Source organism: Podarcis filfolensis (assembly GCF_964270895.1).
Source record: "Podarcis filfolensis genome assembly, chromosome: 5".
Lineage (NCBI taxonomy): Eukaryota > Metazoa > Chordata > Lepidosauria > Squamata > Lacertidae > Podarcis > Podarcis filfolensis.
The window spans coordinates 86,299,480-86,315,677 of record NC_139608.1 but is presented as its reverse complement, the minus strand read 5'-3'; the positions used below and the strand labels follow the sequence as shown (position 1 = coordinate 86,315,677).

At 45.5% G+C, this 16,198-nt stretch overlaps 1 long non-coding RNA gene across 2 annotated transcripts in view; it reads right to left on the bottom strand.

Moving 5' to 3' along the window:
* LOC310763581 overlaps nt 1-4,341 on the bottom strand; it is a 28,300-nt gene extending 23,959 nt beyond the window's left edge. Inside the window, exons 1-2 of one of the 2 annotated variants that reach the window (XR_014548673.1) lie at nt 4,242-4,341; nt 3,813-3,946 (exon numbers count right to left, since the gene is read on the bottom strand). This is a non-coding gene — a long non-coding RNA (uncharacterized lncRNA). The remainder of the gene's footprint in view (nt 1-3,812; nt 3,947-4,241) is intronic. The other variant, XR_014548674.1, reaches the window with a different exon arrangement.
* Nucleotides 4,342-16,198: the final 11,857 nt, after the last annotated feature.

Below are 16,198 nucleotides of genomic sequence, written 5' to 3'. Positions count from 1 at the left end.
CATAACAGAGTAAAGTTGATTTTGAGTTAGCCTTTAGAGCCTGGAGTGTTATGATACGTTTCATTTAATTGAAGCTCTCCTTTAGGTTTATATACATTAAACTAGATGGTAAATTATTGAATATCCATGGCCCTTCTTGCTCCTAAGTTTGTAAATTTAGAACTGTATCCCAATATTTTTTTTCTTGAAACAGATTGGCTCTAGTTCTAGTTGCCTATGATGTAAAGAGCATGTTTTATCCTAATCAGATTTTGTGTCTTGTGGTTTGTTGTTCATATTTCAACATTTGTCTTGTTGTCCATGCTTATCTAATAAGTAATTTAGTATCAATGAGCTAGAAAATATTGAAAAATTGGAGGTCAATCACCTTTCATAAAAGCCTCTACTTCAGCTTTCACTACTTTGCACACTGTTAGTAGAGCTGGTAGTAGAAGAAAGTTGTGTATCCTAGTTCTAGTAAATTCATTCTACAGTAGCCTTCTTTTGACATGGTTACCCACGACTTGGAAAACTTGTCACTGCTTGACAAAATGGACTGCAGTTGTGAGAGATGAAACTAGGGTGGTGTACAGGTCCCAAGATTCACCTTGTATCTGTGCATTTTAAAAAACATTCCAATCTGTTCCCAGATCACTTTATGCTCACTTTGCTTTGATCTGTAATTTGGGTTCCAAGCTCCTCTGTGGAAAACAATTCTCTCTGGTCCCCATTTACTATAATAGGGAAGCTAACATTGGCTATAATTTCCCCCATCGTGGCCAAAGTGGATGAAATTTACAGGCATAGGAGCCGCCGTCAGAGTGGATTAAGCCTGCCAAATTGCAGACAAATAGATCCAGCTGCTTTTTGTGGGGGAAAGTAAAGTAAAAGAGATTCGCTTTCCTAATACTTTGTGTATGGGGATGCTGTCTTTTGCCCTTCCCTGTTTTACAATAATGAAGAGATCATTGATTCTTCCCCATATTTATTTTAAAGTTTGCAGCTTTACATCAGTCTTCCCTCTCAACTACTTCTTTGTGTTCTGTGTTAGACCTTATGTTTGATTTTGTTGTTATTGTTAGAGCAGAGTAACCTGGAATTTTAAAATAAACTTAAATTAAGCTTCTACTTTTAAAAAAAAAAAAAAAACGCTGCTGTGCTTTAATTAAAAAATTTATAATACAGACAATGTCAGTGCTCCACTTATTTCAAAGCTGAATTTTGCAAAGCCCATAGACATAGAGAAATATAGCAATACAGGAAAATATAGAACTGTTCAACGCAGAAAAGTACAGATATAGAGCAACAGATAAAGACTTTGTCCCTGCTTCAACTCATGGAAGGGGTTGTTGACATTGTACTTTGTTTTGGGAGGGGGACTCCCAAATCATCTCAATTTGCCTTATTCAGCCCCCACGCAAGGTTAATGTACACCTCTAGCTGAAACTATAATCGATTTTGGGTATAGTTTTATTGGCCAGCCTTGCCATTCTTGGTGGTCACTAGGGTCCTTTTATGTTTTCAAGAGTTGTAGGACACCATGAAGAGACCATGAATAGTATATCTACTACTGTGGGCAAGAATCCCGTAAAAGAAATGGAGTGGCCCTCATAGTCAACAAAAGAGTGGCGAGAGCTGTACTAGGATGCATTCTCAAAAATGATAGAATGATCTCGATACGAATCCAAGGCAGACCTTTTAACATCACAGTAATCCAAGTTTATGCACCAACTACTGGTGCTGAAGAAACTGAAATTGACCAAGTCTATGAAGACTTACAACACCTTATAGAAGTGACACCAAAGAAGGATGTTCTTCTCATTATAGGGGATTGGAATGCTAAAGTAGGGAATCAAGAGATAAAAGGAACAACTGGCAAGTTTGGCCTTGGAGATCAAAACGAAGCAGGACAAAGGCTAATAGAGTTCTGTCAAGAGAACAAGCTGGTCATCACAAACACGCTTTTCCAACAACACAAGAGACGACTCTACACATGGACATCACCAGATGGGCAGCATTGAAAAATGAAGACAGAAGTGCCTGGCGTGCTCTGGTCTATGGGGTCACGAAGAGTCGGACACGACTAAATGACTAAACAACAACAATAACAACAAAAAATGAAGAGACCAATCTCCCGCAGATGCCCATATGGTTGGTCCCTGTGAAGCCCAGGGATGGGAAAAGATAGGTTCGGGGTCGATTTCCTTCCGGGACATTCAGGAAACCTTCCAGTGGTGCTACCCTCTCACCAGCCAAAAAGATAATTCCCTCCTTGCCTCCCACAGGGTTGCAGTGTCACAAAACAGTGCACCTGAAATGAGTAGCTCCAGCTGGCTTCTTTACACTTTGTCCATTATCATCAGCAATGAAGGCTTTACTGCTGGAACTTAACTCATGCATTTGCTAAGAATGTATGAGGCAGAACCAAAATTCAGCTTGCAATTCTGTACTGTGGATCCATTAAAAGTCAATGGGGCAGCCCCTCAGCTTGATGTAGTTATATGTGACAGCAGCTGAGACTCTTTGCTCAGTGCGACTGCGGCCCACTGAGCTAACTTTGCCAACTCGAACCCTGAGCGGTTCTACTTGCCTGAGAGTGCTTTCCTAAGCAATACTAAGACTCTCTTTTTGCTCCCAACAAGTTTTCCTGTCTGTGGCTGATGTGGTGTATACTGTAAGCAGCCATCTTTAGTCTGCACGAAATAGAGCTATTTTAGATTATCTGGTGTCTGTTCATTTTCAGGTTCCTGTGAACAAACCTGACCACAAAGATGCCATTAAAAGTTGCAGTTCCCCATATGCCCCCGTATCTCTGCCGCTGCGTCCATATCAAAAAGGTGGTTGCCTTTAATTTAATTTCAGTTTTTAATGCTTGTTACATATGCCTCGTATTCAAAGATCATGCTCACCTTTCAATAAAGTTTGCATGGCATACTGAGAAAAAGAAAGATATGGTGAAAGCCTATTTTCCAGAAGACGGACTCAGGGATGCAATTACAGTGGTACCTCGGGTTACATACGCTTCAGGTTACATATGCTTCAGGTTACAGACTCCACTAACCCAGAAATATTACCTCAGGTTAAGAACTTTGCTTCAGGATGAGAACAGAAATCGTGCTCTGGCGGCGCAGTAGCAGCGGGAGGCCCCATTAGCTAAAGTGTGTGCTTCAGGTTAAGAACAGTTTCAGGTTAAGAACGGACCTCCGGAACAAATTAAGTACTTAACCCGAGGTACCACTGTATTTAAAAAGACAACAAAACGAACTGGATGCTTTGGCAGGTTTTGAATAAACACTCACAAATTTATTAGTTGAACATATGATAGATAAAGTAAGAGTATGTACAATTTTATAACGTGCAGAAAACAAGATATGTAAAAAAATCAGGGAGGGGAGCTGAGGGAAGTCCTTGGTGGGAGGGAGAGGGAGGGTTGAGGGGGGGAATAAAGGGGGGGAAATAATGTAATTGATTAAATAAATGAATGAATTAAATACTTAACCCGAGGTACCACTGTATATACTTTTTCCTAGTCGTGAGCCTCATTCTGCAGTTATGGAAAACACTTGTAGCTCTTTAATGCATCAATCCTTTTAGATCAGGGTTTCCCAGACTTGGGTCTCCAGTTGTTGTTAGACTACAACTCCCATCATCCCTAGCTAGCAGAACCAGTGGTTGGGGATGATGGGAACTGTAGTCCGAAAACAGCTGGAGACCCTGTTTTAGATGCTCACACTTTCTTAAATGTTGCAGATTCACGCAAATGGCATTTTATGCAAATAAACCAATGGTGATCAGATAGGGGATGAGATGGGGAGAGCACAGAAGTAGTTAACCTTTTCTGGCACTGAGGGTTCCCTCCAAGGACTGCATGACACATTGCTTGCACTCACACTTCTCACAAACATTTTGTCAATCAGCAGAAGGGTGTTGGGGGTTTCTTCCTCATTGCAGTGCTGTGTTGGGGTGGCTAAGGAGGGAAAATCCTTTATGTTAACGGTAAAATCCGAGGGCTCCCTTGGACAAAAACAAAGACACCAACCAGACACTAACTTGGAGCAAAACAGCAGCCTGTAGGCTCGGCCTTTATTGAATACTGTCGCGACAGGACTCCCACCCACAACAAGATGAAGCAAAATGGAAGTCCAGAACAAAAGAAGACCCCAACTTTTATTAGTTACTAATCCCCCAAACTACACCCCTAAGACTACATCACAACTACATCACAAAAAAGGAGGAGTTGAGGGAGGAGTTGTGGAGGTAACCTGAGTATCTTGTCACCTGGCTGGTTCCTCCTCTCTCCCTCCCCATGAGTCATTTCCAAAGGACAAAAGGGAGCTGGCAGTTTCCTGCCCCCCCCCCAGGGAAGATCAGATCATTGTCCTTTGTTCCAGTCCATGTTGAATCCACTCCCATATGCAAGTCCTTTGTGACCTGGATGGTCTTCTGTCTGGGACCATCAAGGTTGCCATGCCAACTGGGTAGGGCTCCTGTGTGTGTGCTGGTATGGTTAAGGGATTATGGCCGTCCTGTATCAAACCATCCCCCTTTGATAGTCCTTCCTTCATGGAGTAAAATAAAAGTGGACCGGTGTAAATCCGATGTATGGTTGATTTACTATGAATTTATAACAGAAACGTCGTGTATGTCGTGAGTGTGTGCACGTGTCGTGTTTGTACAAACTGAATGATTGGGGGAGGGGTTTCCTGCAACAAGGGAAAGCTCTCTTCTTAGGAAACTGGAAGAAGCCATCCAATCCCCGCACCAGCTGGGCTTTCCAAGAGTTCAACCAAGGACTGTCACATCCTACAGCTGAAGCAGGGAGGCTGTAGCCCTCCAGATACTGCTGAATATCAACTCTCCCCATAGCTGTCAAGCGTCCCTTATTTGCCGGGACAGTCCCTTATCCCAGCGCCATGTCCCGCTGCTGTCCCTTATTGATGAGGCTTCGTTTGGCTGCTGGCTGGGCTTTCTGCCTTTGGCTTAGAGGGGCTCAGAAGTTGAATATACCTGTGCCCGGAAAATCCCTTATTTTGGCTGCTGATCCCTTATTTTCAAATCTGTAAGGTGACAGCTATGATTTTCACCCATGCTGGATGGAGCTGATGGGAGCTGCAGCCCAACAGTAGCTTCTCCCCTCCTGCCCTATAGCAAGACTCTCACCCCTAACCCCAAAAGCAGGGAAGGCACCCCCAGTACACTACAACTCCCATAATCCCTAGGTAACATGACCAATGGTCAGGAATGATGGGAACTGTAGTCCCAAAACATCTTGAGGGCCGAGTTTGGAGATGCCTGGTATCAACGATAGGAAGAGGGGCTCTCCACCATGCATTAATTTGTTTTTACTTCTCTCTCATTCCTCCCCAGAGCGGATTCCTTACCTGTCTCTTCCTTAAGACAGACACCTGCACAGATATTAGCAACAGCACTTAAAGTTGATGCTTCTTTTTTTCCCAAAGGGTGAAACTCTACAGAGATTGCGGCAGCGCATGTTCCCCTCCCAGCGCACCGCTCCCCTCTGAGGTCTTTTTTTCCCTGTGACTGAGAGGAAAACTCCCTGCAGTACCGTTATGTGCTGAAATGTTTTTTAATTATCTCTGGAAAGTATGGACTGTGTATCATCATTAACTGGACTAAACAGTGACGGTCAGTGAGGCAGGTACCAGTAAACGGAGCAATTAACAGCCAGGGGAGAGAAGTATATTCAATCTGAAAGCTTTCTTTCTCAATCCATCTCCACTCATCACCCAAAGTGCTGAGCAGCGGACTTTTACTTTCAATTACATTAATCAGGTTAATTCCAAGTTAAAGTCAACATTTTAATCAAGAAGCAGCAAACTCAAGACAGAAGAGTAGAAGGCAGAGAAGAGAGAAGGCGAGGAAAGGGAGAAAGTTCCACTGAAGGAGCACAATATTGAAAGTCCTGAGAATAACAAAAGTAAATAAAAAATGTCAGCCTGCCGCCCTGCCCCCCAGCTGCAATTAAACTACTGCCACCAATTCAAGCTCCATCTTGAATCTGGTATTTCAAAATATCCGTGATGCACAGAGTCATTCCTGTTCCACGAGTTCATTCCTTGCATCTTCACTATCACGATGCATCGTCGTATAACACCTGTTAAGTTTGCTTAAGACATGGGTAGGCAAACTAAGGCCCGGGGGCCGGATCCAGCCCAATCGCCTTCTAAATCCGGCCCGCGAATGGTCCAGGAATCAGCGTGTTTTTACCTGAGGAGAATGTGTCCTTTTATTTAAAACGCATCTCTGGGTTATTTGTGGGGCCTGCCTGGTGTTTTTACATGAGTACAGTGGTACCTCGGGTTACATACGCTTCAGGTTACACACGCTTCAGGTTACACACTCCGCTAACCCAGAAATAGTGCTTCAGGTTAAGAACTTTGCTTCAGGATAAGAACAGAAATCAGGCTCCGCCGGCGCAGTGGCAGCGGGAGGCCCCATTAGCTAAAGTGGTGCTTCGTGTTAAGAACAGTTTCAGGTTAAGTACAGACCTCCGGAACGAATTAAGTACTTAACCCGACGTACCACTGTAGAATGTGTCCTTATATTTAAAATACATCTCTGGGTTATTTGTGGGGCCTGCCTGGTGTTTTTACATGAGTAGAATGTGTCCTTTTATTTAAAACGCATCTCTGGGTTATTTGTGGGGCATATGAATTGGTTCTTTAAAAAAAAAAAGTAGTCCGGCTGCCCCACAAGGTCTGAGGGACAGTGGACCGGCCCCCTGCTGAAAAAGTTTGCTGACCCCTGGCTTAAGACATGCACCATTCACCAAGCATGGCAGAAAATACATGCAAAGGAAGCTGTCTCATACTGAGTCAGACCATTGGGCCACAAGCTCAGAACTGCCTGCACTGAAGGCTCACGCAAACTCGTTTGTCCCGTGAGTTTGAGTCCCAGGTCCAAGAGGTTCTGTCAACCAACTCAGGAAAACCCGCAGTTTGCTGCTGAATCAGAATGCATATAGCGGAAGACCAGGCAAAATTGTTTATGTAAGTAACCACAGCCTCCAGAATGCTATTTGCCCAGAGGTGGAAGGAGGGTACTGCCCCAACAAAGGAAGAATGGCAAGTAAAGTTAATGGACTATGCGGAAATGGCAAAACTCACGGGAAGATTGAGAAATCACAAAGAAAGAACTTTCAGCAAAGAATGGGGGAGATATGTGGATTATTACAAAAATTATTGAAAACAATTAAATACATTAGCAGGGCTAATTTAAAAGCAAGTACTGTGGTACCTCGGGTTACATACACTTCAGGTTACATACGTTTCAGGTTACAGACTCCGCTAACCCAGAAATAGTACCTTGGGTTAAGAACTTTACTTCAGGATGAGAACAGAAATCGTGCTTCGGCAGCGCGGCGGCAGCAGGAGGCCCCATTAGCTAAAGTGGTGATTCAGGTTAAGAACAGTTTCAGGTTAAGAACGGACCTCCGGAACGAATTAAGGCCTTAACCCGAGGTACCACTGTAGAAATGGAGGCAGTGAGAGATTTTACTTTCTTGGGCTCCATGATCACTGCAGATGGTGACAGCAGTCACGAAATTAAAAGACGCCTGCTCCTTGGGAGAAAGGCGATGGCAAACCTAGACAGCATCTTAAAAAGCAGAGACATCACCTTGCCAACAAAGGTCTGTATAGTAAAAGCTATGGTTTTCCCAGTAGTGATGTATGGAAGTGAGAGCTGGACCATAAAGAAGGCTGTTTATGTTTGTACATATTTTATGGGCTAATAGCCGTAAATAAATAAATAAATAAATAAATAAATAAATAAATAAATAAAATAAAGAAGGCTGATCGCCAAAGAATTGATGCTTTTGAATTATGGTGCTGGAGGAGACTCTTGAGAGTCCCATGGACTGCAAGAAGATCAAACCTATCCATTCTTAAGGAAATCAGTCCTGAGTGCTCACTGGGAGGACAGATCCTGAAGCTGAGGCTCCAATACTTTGGCCACCTCATGAGAAGAGAAGACTCCCTGGAAAACACCTTGATGTTGGGAAAGATGGAGGGCACAAGGAGAAGGGGACGACAGAGGACGAGATGGTTGGACAGTGTTCTCGAAGCTATGAACATGAGTTTGACCAAGCTGCGGGAGGCAGTGGAAGACAGGAGTGCCTGGCGTGCTCTGGTCCATGGGGTCACGAAGAGTCGAACACGACTAAATGACTAAACAACAAAAGTTAAAAGGTGACTTTGGAAGAAGTATAAAGTGTAATAAAGCAGTTAAGGAAGAGATGCACTTTTGCAAATGCTTGTATAGGGAACCAAGGAAGGAGAGGAGGGGAGTCCAAACAACTATATGTATTTGTATTTGATTGTTATTGTTGTTAATTTGAAAAAATAAAAATAAAATTATATTTTTTTAAAAAATGAATCAGAACATCAATCAGGTTTTCTGCAGTGGGGCAAACAGAAAGGACTTGTGCCTAGAAATTGTAGAATTGGAAGGCAGTGGCGTAGCGTGGGTTGTCAGCACCCGGGGCAAGGCAAGTAATTTACGCCCCCTAACCCGTGGATTTGCGCCCCCTAACCCGTGGATTTGCGCCCCCTAACCCATTGATTTACCCTAACCCCAGATGTTGCGCCCGGTGCGGTCCGCCCCCCCTGCACCCCCCACGCTACGCCACTGTTGGAAGGGACCCTGAGGATCACCTATCCAGGCATCCCCAAACTTGGCCCTCCAGATGTTTTGGGACTACAACTCCCATGACCCCAACCTAGTAAGATGTGTGGGGTATAAATAGTAAAATTATCATTGTGGAATGGGACATCCCTATTTTCATCTGAGAAATGTTGGAGGGTATGTAGAACATTTGCCTGGTATGCAGACGGTCCCAGGTAGGGATGGAAGAGACTTCCTGCCTGAAAACAGAAAATTAACCTAAGGCACTAATAATTTGAGGTGGGGCGATCTTGCTAGGCCAAGATAACCTCTCTCGCATCCTTTACCATAGTGAAATGTTCACTCTGGTTGAAACATGCTGGTTTGGTAGCCATTTCAAGTTCCCTTTATTTGCAGCTCCTGAAGAGTCTTGAACCCACTGCCCATCGTTCAAAGAACATTCAAAGGGCTCCCCCACATTTCTGTTTAGTCCATGAGCCTGGATAACTCAGTTGGTTAGAGCATGGTGCCAAAGCTGCAGGTTTCATCCCTGTTTGGGACAGCTGTGTATTTCTGCATTGTAGGAGGTTGGATTAGATCCAGACTTGGTCCTCCAGATGTTTTGGGACTACAACTCCCATCATCCCTGACCACTGGTCCTGCAAGCTAGGGATCATGGGAGCTGTAGGCCAAAAACACCTGGAGGGGCAAGTTAGAGGAAGCCTGAGCTACATGAAAACACACAACTTCCCCCAAAGAACCCTGGAAACTGTAGTGTGTCCCTTGCAGAGCTTTGATTCCCAACACTTTTAACAAACTACAGCTCCCAGGATTCTCTGAATCATAGAATCGTAGAGTTGGGAGGGACCCTGTGGATCATCTAAGTCCGGCCTCCTGCAGTGCAGGAATATGCAGCTGTCCCATACAGAGATTGAACCTGCAACCTTGGCATTACCAGCACCATGCTCTAACCAGCTGAGCTATCTAGCTGGAGAACAATGGGCTTTCAATCTCTGGTGTAGATGTGAGCATAGGCAGAAATCCAAGAGATTTTGTTTTCCTACGATTTCAGCTTCCCCTCCGAAAAAGCTGGATTTCTGCCCTCGATACAAGGCCTCGGTAGCGAAGAAAAATGGCGACCACCATCGCAGCAACCCAGCTATGGAAAGGCAACATCATTCAAAGTCTGACAGGGCCAGGGGTGAGGGCAAATAACGTCATGGTTGTGAGCGGCACAAATGCCCTTTCGGGTCCCTTGCAGATATCCTAGTTCTTCCATTTCCCCCAAACCTGTTGAGTTTCGATAACCCCAGGAACGCCGGCTCTCTCAACACCATCAAGAACAAAGCCCCCAGGACATCCCGCCCAACAGGACTCAACTGCAGCACTTCAGAATTAAAATTTTGAGAAGTATCTTGCTGTTTCACTTAAACAAGGGAACAAATGATGCAGGAGTGGAAAGATTGAAGGAAATAAAATGAGAGCAAGCAGTTAATTAGATGGCCTGTTCTGGAGGGCCCCGCTGTGCTTATTCTCTCCTCAACATCTCACCACTCTACCACCTGGCAGAACCCCATTCGGCTTCTCGTTTCACTTTTAGACTCTTTGCGAAGCCTTCTACCTTACTTTTCCTACCAAAGCTTAGGAGCGACATTGATTGAGCCCTTCACGAGACCGTTGTGAGGGGCAGACTCAATAATAATACTAATAATTTATTATTTATACCCCATCATCTGGCTGGGTTTCCCCAGCCACTCTGGGCAGCTCCCAACAGAATATTAAAAACACGAGAAAACATCAAACATTAAAAACTTCCCTAAACTGTGTTGCCTTCAGATATCTTCTAAAAGTCAGGTAGTTGTTTATTTCCTTGGCATCTGGTGGGAGGGCGTTCCACAGGGTGGGAGCCACTATCGAGAAGGCCCTCTGCCTGGTTCCCTGTAACTTGGCTTCTCGCAGTGAGGGAACCAGCAGAAGGCCCTTGGCGCTGTTCCTCAGTGTCTGGGCAGAACAATGGGGGTGGAGACGCTCTTTCAGGTATACTGAGCCGAGGCCGTTTAGGGCTTTAAAGGTCATCACCAACACTTTGAATTGTGCTTGGAAACGTACTGGGAGCCAATGTAGGTCTTTCAGGACCAGTGTTATATGGTCTCGGCGGTCACTCCCAGTCACCAGTCTAGCTGCCGCATTCTGGATTAACTGCAGTTTCCAAGTCACCTTCAAGGGTAGCCCCACATAGAGCTCATTGCAGTAGTCCAAGCAGGAGATAACTAGAGCATGCACCACTCTGGTAAGACAGTCTGCAGGCAGGTAGGGTCTCAGCCTGTGTACCAGATGGAGCCATTCAACCCATGAACAAATTTGCCACACCCTTCCTATCCTGGAAGAAGATTGTAAATAAATCCAAGCGTTCGTTTTGTACTCCGTGCTACTGTAATAACTTGCTGATTTAGTAAGATGCTTTATTACATTGCTCCGGAATGGAAATGCAGAACCAGAAATGCTTGAAGATCTTTGTTCTGGTGGGCTTTCCTAGCAGGATGAATGGGTAAAGGTAAGGGGACCTGACCATTAGGTCCAGTCATGGCCGACTCTGGGGTTGCAGCGCTCATCTCGCTTTATTGGCCGAGGGAGCCGGCGTACAGCTTCCGGGTCATGTGGCCAGCATGACTAAGCCGCTTCTGGCGAACCAGAGCAGCGCAGGGAAACGCCGTTTACCTTCCCGCAGGAGCAGTACCTATTTATCTACTTGCACTTTGACGTGCTTTCAAACTGCTAGGTTGGTAGGAGCGGGGACCGAGCAATGGGAGCTCACCCCATCGCAGGGATTCGAACTGCTGACCTTCTGATCGGCAAGTCCTAGGCTCTGTGGTTTAACCCTCAGCGCGACCCACATCCCTGGATGAATGGGTATCTAGTGTTAACTTCCTGCCTAAAGTGCAGTTTGCAGAGCCCTGGACCATTGCTCACATAGCTTGCACAAAAATGTGTTACACATAAGAGCGTGCATTAACCACCAAAAGTGAACTTGTTATGCCTGCAAGACCACACTTCTAACCAGAAGTTCTGCCAGTGGCTTCCTAATGCGGAAGAGTGATCTCTATATCGACAGAGAATCATGTTTTAACGCAAACAAAAAGCACAGGCCTGTTTTCATTTTGTATTTTTATGCTGTGAACCACTCTGTGATCTTTGGGAGAAGGGTAGTATACAAATTTAATAAATAATAAAATAATATTTCCCTCCCTCTTCTTTATTCGGCTTTTGCAGTGTGGGCCTACAGGCTAGTTGTTTGTTTTCCAGGGGCTGAGTAGGATTTTTTTTTGGGGGGGTGAGACCCTAATTGGCTCCAGGCCTTCTCTTTTTTTGCCTGCTCCACGCTGTTGAGTGGTGTCCTTTAAGTTTGGTTAGCAGGCATGCAGTCTGGGCATTTGAAAAGATTTCAGAAAGAATGGAAACACTTACCTGAGGCAGTGTTGGGTGGTGGGCATCCCTGTTGTCAGGCATGGCCTATGGGTCCTGGGGGGGGGGTGCCTTTTGCCTCTTACACCCAAGGTCCACACAGTGGTGAGGGAGGAATCACAATAAACTTTGCTGCATGACCACAGCTGATAACTTGCCCAGGTGATGGAGATAGAAATTACCCCCATCTCTTAATGAACACCTGCCCAGACTTGATTTGATTAGGTTCCATTGGTTGAAGCTGACTAGTTAATTTGTTTTGCAGATCCTCAAGTTGATCTATATAATAAGTAAAGGTAAAGGGACCCCTGACCATTAGGTCCAGTCGTGACCGACTCTGGGGTTGCGGCGCTCATCTCACTTTATTGGCCGAGGGAGCCAGCGTATGGCTTCCGGGTCATGTGGCCAGCATGACTAAGCAGCTTCTGGTGAACCAGAGCAGCGCACGGAAACGCCATTTACCTTCCCGCCAGAGCGGTACCTATTTATGTACTTGCACTTTGGCGTGCTTTTGAACTGCTAGGAGGGCAGGAGCTGGGACCGAGCAACAGGAGCTCACCCCGTCGTGGGGATTCGAACCGCCGACCTTCTGATCGGAAGCCCTAGGCTCTGTGGTTTAACACACAGCGCCACCCGTGTCCCTTGTTCTATGTAATATATATAACCTATTGATCCACGTTTGGTTGTCTTGACTCTTTTTCCTGGTGTGCTGGCAAAGCACTAAGAAGTCAGAAGTGCTATATAATTGCTAAATAGCCCCGATATCTCTTATCAGTCACCAAAGGTAAGCAGGGCTGGGGCAGAGCTGGAGAAACTCTGTCAGCCCGAGGGCCACATTTCCTCATGGGGAGTCTTCCGGGGTCCACACAGAAGTGGTGGCTGGGGCCAGAGGCAAAAGTGTGTGGGACAACGGAGACGACTCTCACCTTTGGACAGCATGCTTTTTCCAGCCACACAAAATCTTTCCACATGTACCTCTCTACGTCCAAGGAAACAAGAGGTATTATCACCAATTCCAGCCAGGGAAAAGCACTAAGGAGGGCACAGAGCCAGTGAGAAGTGTGACCCAAGAAGGGGGAGCGTAGTCTAGGGAGATAGGGAGAGCCAGTGATGACAATGCAATATTTTCCACTCCCAGTACCACATGTAAGTATCTACAGTGGTACCTCGGGTTACATACGCTTCAGGTTACATACGCTTCAGGTTACAGACTACGCTAACCCAGAAATATTACCTCAGGTTAAGAACTTTGCTTCAGGATGAGAACAGAAATCGTGCTCCGGCGGCGTGGCAGCAGCAGGAGGCCCCATTGGCTAAAGTGGTGCTTCAGGTTAAGAACAGTTTCAGGTTAAGTACAGACCTCCGGAACGAATTAAGTACTTAACCTGAGGTACCACTGTAGTTTTGAAAGATGGGGACACCAGGGGGAGGGGGAATTGGGGTAAGGAAGTTATGGCTTTGCCAAACCCTCCAAGGCAGGCTTCCTCAACTTCGGCCCTCCAGATGTTTTTGGCCTACAACTCCCATGATCCCTAGCTAGCAGGACCAGTGGTCAGGGATGTTGGGAATTGTAGTCTCAAAACATCTGGAGGGCCGAGGTTGAGGAAGCCTGCTCCAAGGGTTCCTATTTTCCAGGGCAAGTCCCAGATTTACAGAATCCGGGATGGAGGATTGAATCCTGATAGAGTACTTTCAAAGGAGAAGCGCAGGAAAGCCTTGTAGCTAGGGGGATGTGTAAGTACTTTTATTGTTCTTTGGGGAAGAGGGTGGTTAAAAGGTGTTGGGAACTGGGGTTATTGACAGGGGTGGGTGATGGGCTCATGTTTCTACATGCCAGACACTCCTACTTTGTGACATATTTGTTGTTATGTACTGAGTTGAATAGGATCCAAAATGCAGCAGTCTGATTGGTCCCAGAACAATAGGATTCAGAATGCAGCCGTCTGATTGGCCCTAGAACAATAGGATTCAGAATGCAGCAGTCTGATTGGTCCACAGGAGCCACCCAATCCAGCTCCAGGTGGAAGTGAATCCGCAACCTAATCCGCAACCTGATTGGCCTACAGGAGAATCCTGGAATTAGCCAATCACGTGGGGCCCATTGTGTAAATGATGTATATACAGCAGACATTCTGGGGGAACTTCCATTCCTCCTCACCACTATGAGCTGAATAAAGAGCATGAAATCCACTCTCAACTCTGAGTATATTTCATTTGTGATGCATTGATGATGCTGTTGGAGAATGTATTATGGGGAATGGGGAGAGGTCTTAAAAGTTCACACAACCCCATGCTCAGGGTTCCTACTCTTTGTGTGTTTGAAGCTTGTTGCAACAAACAAAGATCAGGTCTACTGACCGCTGTTTGCTTCTTTAAATTGGCTGGAGACTCCTTCTTTTGTTGACTAGAGAGACCAGCGGGGAGAGGCACCTTGATGAGCTGGGCACAGTGGCGTAGCGTGGGGGGTGCAGGGGGGGCGGCCGCACCGGGCGCAACATCTGGGGGTTAGGGTTAGGGGGCGCAAATCCACGGGTTAGGGGGTGCAAATTACTTGCCTTGCCCCGGGTGGTGACAACCCACGCTACGCCACTGGCTGGGCAGAGGAGTAAATCCATACCCCAGGTTTTTGCTTTATCACTATAGACAGAAGACATCTGAAGGCAGCCCTTTATAGAAAGGTTTCTTAATGTTTAATGCAGATGGGCGGGGTGTTGTTGTTATTGTAATAATAATAATAATAATAATAATAATAATAATAATAATAATAATAAATTTATTATTTAGACCCCCGCCCATCTGGCTGAGTTTCCCCAGCCACTCTGGGCGGCTCCCAATCAAGTGTTAAAAACAGTACAGCATTAAATATTAAAAACTTCCCTGAACAGGGCTGCCTTCAGATGTCTTTTAAAGATAGGATAGCTGCTTATTTCCTTCACATCTGAAGGGAGGGTGTTCCACAGGGTGGGTGCCACTACCAAGAAGGCCCTCTGTGTGGTTCCCTTTAACCTCACTGCTCACAATGAGGGAACCGCCAGAAGGCCCTCGGCACTGGATCTCGGTGTCCAGGCTGAATGATGCGGGTGGAGACGTTCCTTCAGGTATACAGGACCGAGGCCGTTTAGGGCTTTGAATTGTGCTTGGAAACGTACTGGGAGCCAATGCAGATCTCTCAGAACCGGTGTTATGTGGTCCCGGCAGCCACTCCCAGTCACCAGTCTAGCTGCTGCATTCTGGATGAATTGCAGTTTCCAGGTCACCTTCAAAGGTAGCCCCACGTAGAGCGCATTGCAGTAGTCCAAGCGGGAGATAACTAGAGCATGCACCACTCTGGCAACACAGTCTGCGGGCAGGTAGGGTCTCAACCTGCGTACCAGGTGGAGCTGGTAGACAGCTGCCCTGGACACAGAATTAATCTGCGCCTCCATGGACAACTGTGAGTCCAAAATGACTAATGTTATTGAATAGGACATCCCTATTTTCATCAGAAAAACGAAGGAGGGTATGCATCACAAGCAAAAAATTCTTCTTCTTCCAAGCCTTTGGATAATTAATCTATTGCCTTTTAAACTAGGGGGGCGGGTATTGTCTTCATTTGTTTTTATAATATGCATTTTTGTGTTTTTATATTGTATACCACCTGTGATCTTCAGATCAAGGGCAGTGAAAATACTCAATAAAAATAATTATTATGAAGATGCTAAGAAGACTGTGCAAGATGGATGTCAGGAGCTTCAGGGAATAGAAGATGATGTCATGTAATATTTCTCCTTTGGGTCATGGAAGTGTGAGCAAGCAGGAAAATATTTGGACTTCCAAATATGGCCAAAAGTCATGGCGAGTCCTCTTTTGGATTTAGGTTGGGTTGGTTGTAAGTGACTTTGGGTTGCCTTTGGCAGATAAAAGCAACTAACAGCTTAAATAAATAAAAACCTTAAAGAACAAGAAGCAGAGAACATAAAAAAAGGAATTTCTCACAAGGAAGGGAAGTCAAAAGTGGCGTGGTCCCCAGAACATATTTTGGGACCAATGCTTTCAACTTAATTATTAACGATCTGGAGATGTTTGGTGCACAGTGAAATGGCCAAATATGCAAATGGCGCCCAGTAATCCAGGATGGTGGGAGCAGTGGCGT